This window comes from Cinclus cinclus, chromosome 4, assembly GCF_963662255.1.
Source record: "Cinclus cinclus chromosome 4, bCinCin1.1, whole genome shotgun sequence".
NCBI classification, from domain to species: domain Eukaryota; kingdom Metazoa; phylum Chordata; class Aves; order Passeriformes; family Cinclidae; genus Cinclus; species Cinclus cinclus.
The window spans coordinates 60,244,595-60,261,868 of record NC_085049.1 but is presented as its reverse complement, the minus strand read 5'-3'; the positions used below and the strand labels follow the sequence as shown (position 1 = coordinate 60,261,868).

Genomic DNA, 17,274 nt, shown 5'->3' with positions numbered 1-17,274 from the left:
AAACATTCCACTATTGCACTGTAGCTCAAGAATGCTAGGTGTGGAAGTTTTAGACATTATGGTTACAGGTTTCTGCCACACTTCCTCTTAAAAATTGTCATGCCTGTCACAAAGGCAGCTGAGAAAGATTCATGTTTCCATTTCAGCAGTTCAGGTTCCAGTCTTCTTAAAGTCCTGTTGCAGTTAAATGTTTGCACAAATTTATGGGCACACATATACACTTCCTTGTTCCATCTTGGCTGTGCAATGGAAACACATAGCAGGGAGACCAGGCAAACCACGGGGAATGGTGGAACCCTAAAACACTGCCCCTCAATCTGTTAAGGAATGCCTTCAGTGCAGGTAGCTCCGTGTGCAGCTGCGGTGCAGTCACAGATTGAGCTCTGGGTGGCAGAAGCCCAGAGGGGCAAGAGGCTGTGAACTGGTGTCAACCCTTTGCACAACAATGGAAACAAAGGGGCTGTGGCATTGGCCAGGTGATTGGGACACTCAGAGACACGGCAGGAGCCAAGGACTCAGACTATAGTGCGCATAGGCTGCTGAGGGTATGAAAGCCCAGGAGGTTCTTTTGTTCAGGGTCCCTTCTCCACGCCACCAACTCGAGCTCTTACTCTGTTGTTGCACCATGATTTATTTTAAGGATTCAGATGTCTGCTACGGGAAACTTAGGGTCAAACCAGTAAGGAACCTTACTGGTGAGTGTGGTGAGGGTAGGGAGTCGAGCGGGGCACCCATCGGTCACTGGAACCGCTCGTGTGAAGCGGCTTCAGTCCCAGCTTTGGTGGCGTGAGTGCGACTGCCAGAGTGGTTCCTGGATAGTCAGACTGCAAGGTTCCCTTAACCAATCCACCAAACACACCTGACAGGGCTCTTAAAATGGCTGTGTCACAGATACTGTTTCACGACATATATGCACAGAGAAACCTCTTGGTCAGCCTGGTCCATATTCACACCTTCGATAGGAAGAACATGACCTTTATTTGCCTTAACAAGGAGACAATAGGATTTTCCACTACCAGGCCAGTAGGTGACTGGTGTACTTCTGCTGATAAATCTACACAGGTCCTTCTGTGCTCTCATGGTTTCTTGTGTACCTGAGGACACAGCCATGGGTCTCTGCACTGGACCTGACCCACACCTCATGGGACGGACCAGCCGCTGGCCAGTTCTGTGGCACAAAGAGCACCAAATTCCAGCTCGTGTCAAAGCAGGCTGTGTGGTTTCTTTCCCCGTGCCTGAGGCAGAAACGGAGCCTGGACAGGGAATGGCCACTTGTGGTTTTGACCTGAAGCTCACCCAGGACAACCCACGTGCTTCAGATTCACTTAAAAGCAAAGCCAACAGGCACCCTTTGGTTTCTTGCACTCTTGAACCTCAATGCCCGTTATTAAACAACCCCAAACCTCTGGGCGTTGCTCAGGCACAGCCGTAGGCCAGAAGCGGGACACGAGGTGTGGTAAGGGACGACCAGCGAGCCACGCCGGTCACTGATAACGCAGCCTGACGGCTTTCAGGCGGGCTTTCGAAGGTGTCAGCGAGGCCACGCAGGCCGGAGCTGCCGCGGCAGGAAGCTGCGGGAGGGAAGGGCTCAACGCAGGGCCGGAACGCTGGGCCGGCCGCGCCCGGCGCCGCCCCTCGCTGCGCCACAGCTCCCCCTAGCGGCGGCACCCGCAGCGCGCCCCTGCCCGCTGCGCCTAACCCTGCACGGCTGCGAGCCAAGGGGCGGGGCCACCGCTCATTTAAATATGGCGGGCGCTGATTTGCATGGCGCCCGGACGGCCGGCGCTGCGATTGGCCGGTTCCGGAGCAACCCCCACCGCCGGCCCCTGTGCCCACGGAGGGGGCGGGGCAAAACCCGTGAGGGGAGGAGACTCGCGGTTCATTTGCATAGCGGCCCCGGCGCGTGCGACGCGGGGAGGCGGCGTTGGCGCCCCGAGCGGGTTCCGAGTTTGAATCCACGGCAGCGGCGGCGGCCGCCGGGGCGAGAGCTGCCGCCGGACGCGAGGGCGCAGGTACCGCGGGGCGCGCGCGGGGCGCGGGGGCCGGGCGAGCGCGGCGGCGGCGGCGGCGGCGGCTCCTCTCGCCGCTCCGCGCGGCGGCGCCGGCGGCGGCTGCAGCGGCCACAGTGCGCACGCGCCGGGCAGCTGCAGCTCTGTACTCGCGCATGCATGGGAGCACGTGACCCGGCTCCAGTGCAGCGGCGGTGACGCGCGTGCGCGCCCCCGTTGCTTTCGCGCGTTGGCGGCGGTGGCGGCGCGGGCACAGGTGGGTCTGACGGGGGCGCGCGCCGGGCACCCGCCCGGGCGGGGCTCGCCTCACGCGGCCCGGGCGAGGCGAGGTGAGGGCGCGTGTTCGGGTGGGACAGGGGCGCGCCCGGCGCCTCGAGAGCGTTCCCTCACTCCGTGCCGGAAATGGGGTGGAGTGCCCTGGGTGGGGCTGCGCGCCGCCGGCAAGGGCCGCGCTGGCACCTCGCAGCGCATGGATTGTGGCAGCGACGAGGGGAAACTGTGCCTACGCTGGTATGCGCCGGGGCACGGGTCCTGTCCTGTATGGATGCGCTTGTTCACTGCAAGCCAAACGGTTTCTGTATGGGAGTGGTGGAGGCCGAATTGTGCTTACTCGTGCGCTGCCGCCAGTAAACAAGGCCCAAGCGACTTCTTGAGGTGTCATGGCCGCCCACATCTGGCAACATGGCAAAAGAGTTTTAGCCATGTGCTAAGAAGGTACATCCGAACTCTTTCTTCGACTTAAGTATTTTCAATACTGAAATTTTCCGTATAAAAGCGGCTCATTCTTTATGTTTGAGGCCTGGTAGAGGTGTGGCGCTGCCCTTGCGTAGTTTGCTCTTCTAGTAAGTCCATCCTTCTCTTCCTGGATCTCACAGTCGTTGACATTTATTCAGTGGGAATGCTGATAGCAGGATATTCTGTTGCTTGACAGTACTCCTGAAATAATTTTATGTAGTGTCGCATCACTGTGACCCTTACCATAGAGAGACTTACTGGAAAAATATTATGGAAATGTTGATGGAAAAAATACTTGCTTAAAATAAAGGAGTGAACAGCTCTGCTGTTCTAGGAAGCAGTCAGTGAGCTGAAAAATTGCAGGCTTCAGACACACTAAAACATCACATGCGCATCTAGATATTTACCATGCTAACCAGCAGAAGTAAAACCTTGTTAATAGATACATTTGTGTAATATCCCGAACTATACAAAGAAATGCGGTATCACTAGGAATAGGTTTTTAGAACTCACTTCCGCAGGATCAGAGTATTTTACAGGCATGCTGTTTGTGTCTTTTGGAAGTTAAAATAGATGTTTGCGCTTCTCTGCTTAAATGTGGAATTAATAAGTTAAATCTGTACACAGCCATCAGTCTAAAAAATAGGCGATTTTCTAATTAGGTGCTGGTTTTTACAGTCCTGCAGGAAGGTATGAAGGACAGTATTGCTACAGATATTAGGAATTCCTTGGAGGGAGAGAAACCAAACACAAAAACCCTTGCTGTTTGATACGTGATTTGGGTAGGTAGTTTCTCAGTTTCAGAGCTATGAAATGGGGCTAATGGTTGTCATTAGGCCAATTATAAAATGAACTCATGAATAACTGCATGAGGATTTACGCAATTTGGGAATTGTGGTAGCTGCACCCACTATTAATTCTTCACATATGGCAGCAGCTGTTTTATATATGTTCCAGAAGTACAAAGTTAAGTTTTTGTGTGTACATAATGTAGGGAGCACTATATTAATAATTTTAGATTCTTTTTATATTTTTAGTTTGGAGAACCTAGTACATTGCTTGGAGTAAATGGTGTTTTTATCAGCTGCAACCTTTCTACCAACTGTAGCAGTGCTGAGCTGATGCTTTCTCTGATAAAGTGGAGCAGTGTTTTATTTTGCTGTATGAAATAATTTAGTCAGAGTGACTTGGATGTTGTGTAGACTTGAAACTAATCATAGCAGGATTTATTTGTAAAGTGGTACAATGGTTATTATATGCATCAATTGAAACAGTTACTTTAATGCTTTTATTGATAGACCTCTTTATTTTCTATCCCATATGAAGTGTTTTCAGGGTGCTGATTCCAGTAGATACACATGTCCTTTTTGTCACATTTCCTGTAACTTTATAAGCTGTAGCTTGTATTTCTGTTCTCATTTCAGAAACTTATACAATCAATATTAATTGTAGTATGTTAATTTCTCTCTAAAGGCTGCTTTAATAATGCTTCCCTTTGGAAGATAAAGCACGTAGATACATACTTTCCTACAAGTATGGCAGGTGATTTTGCTAGACAAGAAAGACCCTGAACAAGTTAACAGTAAAGTTACTAATTAATAATTAAATTTTAAATACTGATTTTAGAGAATTTGGTGCAAACAAATGTTTTACATGTTCAATGAATTCTGAAATACTGACTTGTCATTAGTAATTTGGTTTTTATTTTGCTTGTATTTGTGTGTTCCTGTTACAAACTAGAAAGATTTCCACAGTGAAAATAATCTGAATAAACCAAATACTGTATTTTGTTTTCAAAAATACGGGAAAACAATCTAGTTTCTTGTAAATAGATATTTTTACTGGTGTAATAATTTATTAGGTTTATTTTTACTTAATTGTCAGGAATTATACGTGTGGTAAAAATGCAAAGTTTATGCATGAATATACGCAATAAGGTCAAAGGATTCTTTAAACCAGTATGTTGGTTTTACTTAGTAGTTGGCATGTTAATTTTTTTCTTGTTTGTTCTACTTTCTATATTATGGATTAATTCTATGTTTACATTATGATTTTGGCTTGGAATTATAGCAATGATACATGTACATCACAATTTTCACATGGGGTAATAAATGAAGAAACTAAGTTGCGAATTACAAAACTGCTAGGGTATATGAATATGGGGAGTTGAGATTTTTTTGCCCTGCCTGATATGTTTTTGTTTAATACTTCTCTTAAATGCAATGAAATCTAATGTTATTATATTTTTGAGAAATATTTGTCATTGGGCTCTTAGGTTTTCTCTAGTATTTCTCTAGTATCTGACAGATTGACCTAGTCACACAAAATAAGTGGGACTGGTAAATAAGTAAAATAAGGCAAAGTAAAGTGGACAACATAAATGCTACTTTTTATTGTGTATATTTGTAATCCTGGGGTTTCAGTTCTACTCATTGCACTGTGTGTGCTGCATGAAACAACCCTACTAGTTCCACTGAACTGCAAGAAGCTGTTCATCAAGCAGCAGTGTCTTACTCAAATACAGGATGGAGAGTAAGTTAGGGCTGTTGTGTGAGGCAAGTTGGTTTTTTTTCTTTTTTTTTGTTTTGTTTTTTTGACAGCTTGCTAAAAGCAGAAAGCTGTTTTCTAAAGCACTATTTTTCTTGTCAAGTCAGACAGCTGTCAAATATCTTAATATGTGACTATGGTTTAGATATAAATTGTGTAGTACTTAAAATTTCTTTACCTTGGCGTTGGTTGAAATAATAAAACCTACTGGATGATGCCTGAGATAGTAACTGAAGTATTTTTAATATTTGGTTAGGAGGATCTGGAACATAGATCATGTCAACTTTTGAGTTCTGGTTGTCTTCTCAAGAAAATAATTTTGCAAGATATTGTGGCAATCTTAGATTTGATTTGCCCAAACAGATTTTGTGTACTGTTGCTAATGTTTTTAGATATTTTCCGTTTTTTGTTCACATTTTTTTAGGGTTTTTTTTTTTGCTCTCTTTATTTTTATAGAAACGGCAGTCGAAAAATTCTTGAGTTCGTATGTACAATGCTTAGGTCTCTGAAAGCATCTAATTGAAGTACAGCATCAGTTCACAGACTGGACTGTAAAAATGAGTATTATTAGCCATAAAGTACTGATACTAGTTATCTAGAAATTAAAACTTCAAAATGCGTTAGTATTTTTTTACTGTGGTGAATAATGGAAGTGTGATTCAGAAAGGGGAGTTTGGTTAGTTTGGAGGGGTGTTTTTTGATTTAAATTGAATATATTTGTTTTAATGAATTTTCTAGTTCTTAGCTCTGCTGTCCCTTGACTGTTTGTCTGGACATATGTATAGGCCAGAAAGCATTTCCAAGTTGAAAGCAGATTTTCAGTTGAGTGTGAATTTTATGTAGCTTTGTATTTTATGCTTTTAGCTGGTGTTGTATTAGATAACATTTTAAAAAAAGCCAGATTGCTTTTAGTGAAATATAAATCCAAATCATGGAATTGTTTGGGTTGGAATGGACCTTAAGAATCATCTACTCCCAGCTTTCCTGCCATGTGCAGGAACATCTTCTACTAGACCTGGTTGCTCAGAGCCTCATCCAACCTGACCTCAAAAACATACATAGGTGAAGCATTCACAATTTCGCCACCTCACAATACAGTTCCTCACCATTCTCACACTAAAGGATTTTTTTTCCCGAATATCTAATATAAACTTGTTTTCAGCTGTAGTCCATTACTTTTAATTCTATAACTAAGTAACCTTGTAAAAAGTTTATTTTCACCTTTCTTGCAGATTCTTTTTATAAGCACTGGAAGGTGCCCTAACGTATCTACAGATCCTTCTGTTTTTCAGACAATCCCAGTTCTCTCAGCATTTCCTCTTGAGAGAGGTACTCCATCTTTCTAATCATCTTGGTTGCTTACCTTTGGACTCACTCCAACAGGTCCATGTCCTTTTTGTGCTGAGGAGCCCAGAGCACAGCAGAAGGGCAGAATCCTTTTCCTCAGTGCGCTGCCCATGCTGCTTTGGATGCAGCCCAGGATACAGTTGGCTTTCTGGGCTGCAAGTGTACATTGCTGGCTCAGGTCCAGCCCCCCCATCCACCTGCACCCCAAGACCTTCTTGGCTCACAATGGGGCATTCACAATCTGTTTGTCCCTCAGCCTGTACCAATACTGGGGGTTGCACTTACGTGCAACTTCAGTGTTACACAAAGACATAAGTTTCAGGCTTGCATAAAACTTAAATATGTGCGTGGAATAAGGTTATTAAAGGGACACAAATTCTGCCAGGAGGACAGATGAGTCTAACAAGTTTATTTTTCTGGTTAAGCAGAAAAATTGCAATACAGATACGTGGCAAAAATTTTGAATTGTGCTACAGCCCTAAAAATTTTAAGATAAATCTGCTCATTTCCAGCGCAGTAGTCCAGTTTTATGTGAACACTGATTGCTAGTTGTTCTGTTCTTAATAGTTCTTGGGAAATTTGTTGGCTTTCAGTAAATATAAAGCATAATAAGCTAAGAATTATTAATAATTACTGGAGTTATTAATAATTAATACCTGCAAAGTTAGTAAAAACAAACAGCTGGAGGGAAGAGAAGCTACCAGTGTTGGCAGTGAGGGAACTTGGAAATTATGTGTTGTTTTGGGGGGATAACTTGCTGTCAGTCAGTACATAGGCCTGTACTATGTACAGTCCAGTGTTCACTTGCTTGGTGTAGTAAGGCACCAGTGATAACCAGAGTGAAAAGTAGCAAGACAATGTTTATAAATCTGTAGGAAATGTGGATTCGCTAGTTCCATTGCGTATTCCTTATCTCGTTTAGTACTGCTGGTGTATACTTTTTAAAATTGCCTGTGTACTTAATAGCAAGTCTCTCCTCCCCTTTCCATTCCTTCCCCCATCTTTCAGGGCTTTTTTGGAAGTAAAGACTCCCTTGTAGGTGTAGCTGAGGGCATGGTACTAGCTATACAGTACTGAATAACTGCCTGATTTTCACTTGTACATCAGTTTCCATCCTGTCACAGTGAAGGAATTCCCAACATTGTGAAAATGTATGTATGTTGTACAAATATCTTTTGTTTCTTTGGTAGTTTGGGAAAAGAAAATGAACTATGGCTCTTGTATTTTGAGCTGTGCTTGTTACAAGTGATGAAAAACTGTACATAGCAGTTACCAGCTCTTATTTCTTTCATGAACAAACAACAAATCATTTGAGATCTTAGGAAGCCAGATGGCTGGGTGCAAAGTTCTTCTTTTTTTATATATATACTAAAAAAATATTTAACTAATAGAGATACTTTGTTATGGGTAATGTGGATTTTTGTAATATAGGAAAAATGGTTTTCTCTTCTAGAAGCAGTTTCTGAGAATGCTTTCAAGTAAACTCACATGCTCAATGAACAGACTTTATTAATTAGATGGCTGCAGATATGGGAGATTGTTGTTAAAATAACTTGTATGTTTATTCTGTCACTTTGTGCTGTCTCAAGCATTATCTTTTATTTCATTGTAGTGTAAAAAACTGTTGCAGTAAAAAAACCCCAAACAATTCTCCATGCAAAAACATGATTCCTTCTTTCTGTCCCCCCCAATAGAAAAACCCCAGCGAAACAACCCAAAAGCTGCCATGTTATTTCTAGCTTTGCCTCCAACACGATGCAGTTTCCAAAAGTCATTTTCAAAAAATGTTGCATTTGATTTTTTGTTTCTTTCAAAAATATGTTCGAACACGTTACTGTAAATGCTTGCTGACTTCAGTCAATGAACTGAAAAATTCTCACATTGGTCCTACCATCAAGCAGCTTGGAATTATGAAGAGTCCTTAAATGTTGTGCAGACTTTTTTCTTGACTTCAGTATTCCTTGTCTCATGATCATGAGCTCTTTTCTTTCCCCCAGCAGTTTAGGTAGTGTTTATTTGTAAAGTTCTAAGTGAGAGCCAAGATGTTTTTTGAGTCAGTCCACTGGCTTGTGTGAAAATATGAATAAAAAAAGTGTTTCAATGGATGGTGTTTTGAGACTTTAGTTGAGATGGGTACAAGTAGTTTCTCCTGAATTTTGGCAGTGTAAAAACTGCTTTGTCTACTTAATGTTAACTAACATATAAAGCTTTATACAATAATCAAAAACTATCAATAAGGGAAGAGGGTAAGTAAGAAAAATGGATAGGATGTGGTTTAGATACAAGGATGATACGTAGCTAACTGGTTTCGAAGCATCTGATTTGAGCAAAACGAAGTGTTCGTGCTTTGGCTAGTTCTCTCCTGCCCTTGTTATGTTTAAATGCATAAAACCTTGTCTGAAAGGTAGAAATTTCTGCCTACCCTTGATTCTTCAGGGGAGGAGCCCTGGTATGAACTGTGGTTCTAGATAATGATATTTAAAGAAATGTGTGTGAAGATGATGTTACTTACACAGGGCAGTAATGAGAGAAACAGGATGCCATTAGCTTGTGTTTCCTGTTTGATGTTCATAAGAAATTGGGAAAATGGACTCCCTGTTTTCATTGATAAGTACAGTAACTGAACGTACTGAGATGATATTAAAATGTTTTGGCATGTTATCAAAAGAGGGCAGGATTAAATGTTGTTAAAATTAACATGTTAAGTTTAAATTCAGATCTTTAGTCTTAATGAAGTGCTTTATTTTCTTGGAATTTTGACTAGAGAATCTGTATAAATGCCATACTAAGTAGCAACAAAAAAACTGTAGTCCTGTGCTAGTGTACGGTAGGTTCACTGTAACATTTCCTGGGCCAAAGCAGTTTTGGAGGAGTTGTTCCACTCAAATCTGCATTTACTTAAATATAAGGTTTTATTTTAAAACCAGTTTGATTAACAACTTTTAACACACTTTTAAACACACTTTACTAATGTACTTGCGTGTGTTAATGGGGGTATGTTGAACTGGCCATTTAAGTTAATGGATACTGTTTCTTGCTATTCAGTAATATTTTTTGCATTCATGTGTCTGTGTTAATGTATTAGTGCCTCTGCACGTCCCTGAAGCTTTCTGACAAGGCAAGATGTTTGTAGCAACAGGATTGTGACGTGGATTCTGTTTTCTCTGACTCAGGGAAAAACGTTCTCTGAAAATTTTTTTGCCAGCTTATTGTTTTGCTTGTTCAAACCTATTTAAGTCATTGTCATCTCTACATCAAACTCCAAGACTTAGTGTTACATAAAATGCAGTGTTGTACAAGTGCAGCTCTTGGATTCTCAGTCAGAATGTCCCTATGTTTTCTGTGATATTCTTGGAATTGTAAGATTTGAAGTCAAAATTCACCTTTTGATGTACAAATTTTGTAGATATGCTAAACACAGAATACTATTTAAAACATTATTACTGGGAAAATCGAAGTATGTTTATTTGTTATATTAATTGAATATTGAAGTTTGAATTTCAGAATCTTACAAGTTACAGTAAATTCCCACAAGCTGATGGTGTGGTATATATGGTGTTGAGAGTAATCAGCGTGAGGTATATAGCTGGGTAATGGAAATTTTTTCTTTTGAATGGGTTCTGACTTGATTTTTACTTTAGTAAAAGGTGTTGGTGAAGAAAACCTTCATCATAATGGGTAGTTTTAAATTGACTGTAATGAATTTGTTCTCCAACATTCACAAGTTTGTTTTTTATTTTTGAGAAGAGTGTCTTTTGGGCATTGTTACTTCAAGAATATTTTAATTCAGTTTTCTAAATCTGTACCATACTATCAGAGACAATCACTGGAGCTGTCTCATATGTAGCACACGCCCTTTCTTGTACTGCAGGTCATGCTAATACAAGGACAAAAGGAAAAGCCAGATGGTGTATTTCACCATATTTTAAGTTAGACATACTGACTGTAGTGCTGATGAGTGCATCAGACAACTACTGCTGCATGATTAATCAATCCTGAAATAACCAGCTACAGCTGGCAACAGATATGCACAGTTATATAAGTCTAGACCTTTTCATCATTGAAGTGGTTGGAGGGCATGTTCTTCTAGTTTTTAGGGAGGAGTGACTTACTATGTTGGGCTAATTTGGATTACAAAGACTATTTTTTGTTAAAAGGCTAGGTATAATTCAACAGTGATTTTTGTCAGAATTGCCCCATGGACTGTTTGCAAATATTTTGTTTTAAAGTAGACAAATTTGGCTTTTGTAGAAGAGAAGTGAGGCAGATCTAGAGGAGCTCCCTCCAGAACTGATTCAGTGTTGCCTCTGAGAGTGCATGATTGGTGGTAATAAACAGGTAGTAGAGAGAAACCTGTATTGGATTTAATTTTTTGTTTAAATTTGTGTCTTTGGTTGGCAACCCCTTTCTCCCCACCATTTCTCAAACCAGTTCTTCAGGAACTGCTGTGTGGCAAGATTCCATTAAAATTCCTGAAGTGATTCTAGATACAGATCTTTTTAGACAAGCTGCATTGCAGTCATAAAAAATTAGATATTTGATTTCTGCAAGTGTTGATGTTCTGGAATGTTCTTGGCGTTTTTGCTAGCTTTCTTATAAAGTGAACTTCCTCTTTCATCCCCAAGTAAAATTTCTATTGGGCAACTAATAATACAGAATATTTTCAACTAGGTGGAGCAGTACAAAGCTATAGATTAATTTCTTAAGTGGATTTGTTCGTTTGTTTTAGAAGCACTGAAGTGAGCCTGCTCTTGAAAAGTATTCCCTAGTATTTGTCAGTTCTGTGTGTGGTCCAGCTCTGTATCTGGGACTGTTAATACGTGACATGAATTCTGAACTGCCTTGGAGTTGTGAGAGATTTGAAGTATGTGATACAAACCCTGGATCACATGCCTAGCAGGGCTGCCTCTTGCTGGTTTTTGGTTTATTTCAGTTTTCTGTTTATCAGTGGTGCTAGAAAGCTGCAGTGCTGCAGCTGTGCATTAACTGCGTTAACCACTTCCTTCCTGTCAAAGAAACCACTCCTCTGCCCACACACAAACCCATCCCACCTGTGCAGTTTGTTGCAGTGGGGTAAAGATGCAGGTGCTTTGCTGTGAAATGTTTTGCCTCCTGCTGAGTTGCCACTGATTGGCTTGTCTGGAGTGAGCACTGCAGCCATTTTAGGCTTATCTTCAGTACAGCTGAGACAGAGCAGTTTCAGAATGGCTGAAAAAGTGCTCTTCACTGTAGCAGTTGAGCTTGACTGTGTGCAAATGAGCAGAGCTGTTAGCATCGCATGCTCCAGACCTTAGAGGTGAGCACCAGCTCTATTTTGCTGAGAAGTAATTTAAAACCTTGGTTAGGCATAGTTAACTAATTCTAAGTTATATAAAATATGTTGAAATGCTGGTTTGGGTTTTTTTGGGGTCAATTTTAGTTGGTTTGGGGTTTTTTGAGTTTTTGTTTGGGTTTTGATTTTGTTTTTTGGGGTTTTTTTCTTTTGTGCTATTTTTGGTTTTTGTTTGCTCTTTTCACTGAATTAATTCATTGACCTCTATTTTGTCTCAGTTGCAGGATAGATTAGGTGCAACAGGACAGGTCAAATATTATATCTGTCTTGCTAATCAAATTAGTTTGTTTAGGCTTCTCAGCAGGCCAAAAGAGTCCTCATTCTGTGCTCAAATGCTTGCCTCATACTTTAACTGAAAAATGAAATAAACTCTTTACAAACTTTATTATATTTTTGTAACTGAGCGATTAGATTATCATGTTTTCAATGTGCAGCTTTTCCAATGGCAGATAATTACAATGCATATATAAATATGTTAGAAAACCAGTTATTATATAAATGTTAACTTTTGCTCAGGTAGCTCTTACTTCCTACTCAAGAGTAAGACTACATATTTTATGGAATTACTACAAATGAGAAGGTGGAAATTTTGAGGTTTGTTAATTCTTTAGTATGACTGAATTGTAATCTGAGTTTCAAAGTGCTAGTGGTTTCATATGGCCTTGTGTATTCTGCTGGTTGGTGACCCAGCTGTCATCCCTAAAACACACTACAAGGTACTGTCTGTGTCCAGGGAGATGAAGGTAGGAGAAAAGTAATGCTCAATGTATTTTCACACAGAAGAGAAGGCATTTTTCTTCATTACCCTGTATATAATGGTCTTATTCTGTGTCTTACACCTAGTTCAGGTTTTCATGGGTTCTTAAGATGCATGTAAGTTAAACCAAGAGTAAGTAAACAGGAAGCTTCTAGAAGTTCTCCAGAAACATATCAGGAGCAGCAGGTGAGCTGAGTAACTCATCAGTGTGTAGCTCATAGTATTTTCCTGGCTGAAGTTGAACTTAGTGCTAGGAATGTGAAAGCTTGTCTAAATTCCAACAAATTTAGTCCTTCCTCAGAGTTTCTGCACATTAATTTGGTGCTTTCAGTATAATTTATAACAAAGCACTTGGTGGTTAAATCAGTTTTAAGTACCTGTGCTCATATATTACTTTGCACAGTTAATGTCAACACAGTGTTTATAAAGCCACAAAGTATTCTGTGCAGACGTTGCATGTTAGATAGTCAGGAGATGTCATTTCGCCATGTTTATTTTGTTCATTTGGTAAAAAAGAAATAAAGTTGGTAAAAAAGAAATAAAGTCAGTAAAATAGAGAATTTTTAAGGCAAGATGGATTGGTAATTTCAGTTAACCAGTCAGCTTCTAAGTAACTGGTCATAGAATTTTTCAGCTTTAGGGTAAAAAGAGGAGTAATGCAAATATGTGTGAGAGGTGGTGATGAAAAGCAGGTAGTTAATTATTTTTATTGCTAATGGAACTGTGTTAAGTGAATTTGATTTACAGCAGATTTTAGTTCCTAGTGGCTTTTTTGACTGGGTAAGATAGTCAAGATCCTGGGAACATTTGGGTATTTTAAAATGTCTGAAAATTCAAACCACAAATTCTAATTAAATACTTTTATCCTGATAAAATGTGAAGTTTTGCCATTTGTTTACCTCAACTAATGAACGTAGATTAATAGTGTAATGCAACAGTAGTCTTTCTGGATTTCTGCAAGATTCTCTTCATTTTACTTACCCAGTCTTATAAATTATTACTGAGGTTTGTGTTTGTGTGTTTTTAGTCAATTATTGTTCATTAGTTCCACATGTCAGTAATTTACACTGTTCACGGGATGGAGGAACATTTCATTCTTTGAGATCACCAAACTCCTACTTTATAATCTCTGAAGCTGATTAAATTTTATGTCTGAAACATACTTCACCATACACATCCTGTGGTGGTATGTTGGATTTTTGTGGGTTAGGTTTTTAATTGGTTTTTTTTTTGTTTGTTTTGTTTTTGTTTTGTTTTTTTTTTTTTTTAAGAAAATAGCAGGCGTATAAATATTGCCCAGTGCTATTTGTTTTGTTGATTTACGATTTCTCTGTTAAACTCTGCTGTAATGGGAGCATGAAAAATAGAGTATTTTGGACAATCATTATAAAGATTGTTTTTTCATATGCATTACATTTGAATAAAATACTTTCAGACCATGTCTTTATAAAGTACTTCTAGTGACTTTTTGTTGCCCATGGGTTTTTTTTTCTGTGAGTAAGCATACTCCCATTTTACAGAAAAGGTATGGAGTGATTGCCAGAGCTCAGAGGAAAGTGCTTGGCTCTGTGTTTCCTGTTCCCTTTGGTTTTGGTTTCCTTTGTAACAGGCCATTTTGAACACAGATCCATTTTTGGAAGTGCTGCACAAGATGACTGACTGGCCCAGCAGGGAGCTGTAGTGTTTTGCTGTATGGACTGCATGGATAGTGTGGTTTGATTTGGGTTTTTTCTTGGTTGGTTTCCTTTTTTCTTTCCTAATGTTGGTGTTGGAATGCTAAAAGTATGGTAGGTTTTGAAACCTGTTTTGCATATGGGATACATTCCCATTTTCAGAAATCCCAGTACATTGTAATGCTTCTTTGTGGCAGTACTACTAGTTGAAAACGATTGTTTCTCTCGTCACTCCTATGGTACTAATAGTTTTGGGTCTTAACAATAAAAAAGAATATGAAAACTACCAATTTGTGTGCAAAGGAACAGGGTACTTGAGTGGATACTAAAACACCTCCCTCCCCCCCACTTTTATTAAATACATAAATTAGATGTTCATGCTTTGAATCAGAAATAGATGTGTGTAATAAGGTAATGACTTCAACTGAATTGATTGATACATAGTTTTAATGCAAGATGCATTGTCAGACTGCAGTCAGTATTCTTGTGTCTGTGTGTTCTAGAAAAAATTGCTTTGTACTGCTGACAGGTAAACTTGAAGGATAGACTATCAGGAGTTAAATTTCTAATAGCGTAGTAGTCTCAAATCTGCATGATTTTCCAAGAGAAATATGGTTTCCAAAAGAAAGCCCGTAGTTTACTCTGAAAAGGTATATAGATGCCCTTCTTTTCCCCCTTGCAAATGTTGTACTTTAAAAGAAGAATTTTCTTACGGTAACTTACTTTTTCATTTATGCACCAACTATTTGGATAGTTTTTCATGACTAAATCATAGCTGCTTGGAACCATTCTAACATGGCTTGATTATTTATGTTCCTCTTCAAACTCAGGATTGTCTTAATTTGCTCAGCTGCATCTTCTATTTTGGTAGAAATTTTGGGAGCAAACAGTTTCAGGCAGGATTTGGAATGGACTGGAACAGACTGTTGAATGAATGCAATATTGTTTAATCTATGGAAATCACTTTGAAGCAGCTGACTTGTTTGGTTCTTTACATGGAAGTAAATGGTTGCCAAGTTCTTAGAACTGTTTGGAATCTTAAATACTTAATCATGTTATAACTGTTATGAAACAGTTGTACTGGACCTTTATTTTTTAGCTGTAAAACTTAGTAGATCTTTTAAATCATGTACTGTCTTGGAAGGAATTATGAGTAAGCTGAATTTTTTACTGTCGTTGGTCATCTTGGTTTTCAGGTTGAGATCAGTCAGCTGGTTAGTACATAACAAAATTCTTCATGTAAATTTGAGTGAGCAAAATGGCGGGAGTTTTGAAGTTTATGAGAATACTTACACTGAGGATTTTCCATTTCTAGAAGAAAGCAACATATTAGACTCTTACAGTCGGGAACTTACCCTGTTTAGATACTTTCTCGCACCTTTTCTACAATAAAAAAGCGGATAAAAGTATTTTCAATCCTCCCTCCCCCCGTTTCCTGCCCTTCCTGTTCTTTCTGCTGATACAGGCATCTGCTGTAAAATATCTTCAAATAAACCACAGCAGCTAAGGTAATGATTTGATAGGCAGTTTTCCGCTTCAGAAATGTACATGATTTTCTATGTCTTTCCAAGACTAATATGAGAACATTCTGGGAACTACTAACGTTTTAGCTGACTCTTAAGTGAACAGTAATTTAATCTGCTCTGTTTTGGAGAAGAAAAGTCGGGGAAAGGGGTGTTTTGGACTTGTATCACAAGGCTCAGGGCCTTTCATTTTCATTTGCCCTGTGGTGGGTGGGGTTTTTTTGTTTGTTTGTTTAAGGTTTGTGGTTCTGTTTTGGTTTTTTTAGGTCAAGGTACTCCTGACATTTCATCATGGTTGGATTTATGGTTTTTTTGGTTTGTTTTTTTTTTTTTTTTTTAGACAAACTTAATTAAATGCTTCAATATTTAAAATTGTCTGGATTGGGGAAATAATTTTGTGTGACTTCTTTCTCTGCCTATTTTGATAGAACTGAAAGGATATTTTAAGATGTTTTCTTGATTAGTACCTATTGAGCCCATACAGTTAATAGTAGTTATTTTGAACGCAGCTGGTCAAGCTGCTTTTGACTGCAACATCTGCCCTTTAAGGTCACTCCTGGTGGGGGAAATAGGAAGTCGTTTGCATGTTGGAGAAAAAACTGTCTTTGAGAATGATATAATAGCTTTGACGTGTTTCCACCGACATGGGCAAAACGTGGAAAAGGCAGGCAGACATTTTGGCTTTTCCTGTAGCCGCAGTCACTGGAGAATTATGATTGAGTGAATACATGATGTATGGTTTGTTGTCTCGGATTCTCGTATTAAAAACAAACAAAAGAAATTACAAAACAAACCACGCTCCCCTCCCCCCCGCCCAAGGGGGGGGGGGGGGGGGAAGCCCAAGGTGAAAAGATAGAAAAAAAAAAATCCCGTACTTTGGAGGCTGCGGAAGGGTCCCTGCACTTTCTTTGGGGTCGGTTGCCAGCCCTGCTCGTGGCAGACGGGGGCGGCCGCTGCTGCGGGGCTCAGCTCCTGTGTAACCGAGCCGGTGCGTTTCTACCTCCGAAACCAATGGCTCCTCCTCTCTCTCAAAACGTTTTGTGTTTGAAAATGAGCTTTGTCATAGCTAGGGGTGTGAGAGGGAGGAAGGCGCAGGCAGGGGGTGCGGGTGACTCCGCCGGAACGTTCTGGAAGTGGGGTGGTGCTTCCCGCAGACTGCAGATGCAGGGCTCGTCCGCCGGGGCTGCCGCCAAGTTCTGGCGTGGATTTCCCACCGCGGACTGGAGCTCAGAACAGAAAATGCTCCAAGGCTTTTATTTTTGCAGTATGTGTTTTACTGTGTTAAGAACCACACTGTTAGGCAGGTATTCGTGCGTAACGCTGGGGGGAGGGTAGGGACATGGCTATATTT

General features: G+C 40.4%; 1 protein-coding gene across 1 annotated transcript in view; it reads left to right on the top strand.

The window, feature by feature from the left end:
• Positions 1-2,234: 2,234 nt before the first annotated feature.
• The window catches only part of ATF7IP (activating transcription factor 7 interacting protein), a 73,252-nt gene continuing 58,212 nt past the window's right edge, over positions 2,235-17,274 (top strand). Inside the window, exon 1 of the mRNA XM_062492274.1 lies at positions 2,235-2,265. The gene's annotated coding sequence lies outside the window, so the exon portion shown is untranslated. The remainder of the gene's footprint in view (positions 2,266-17,274) is intronic.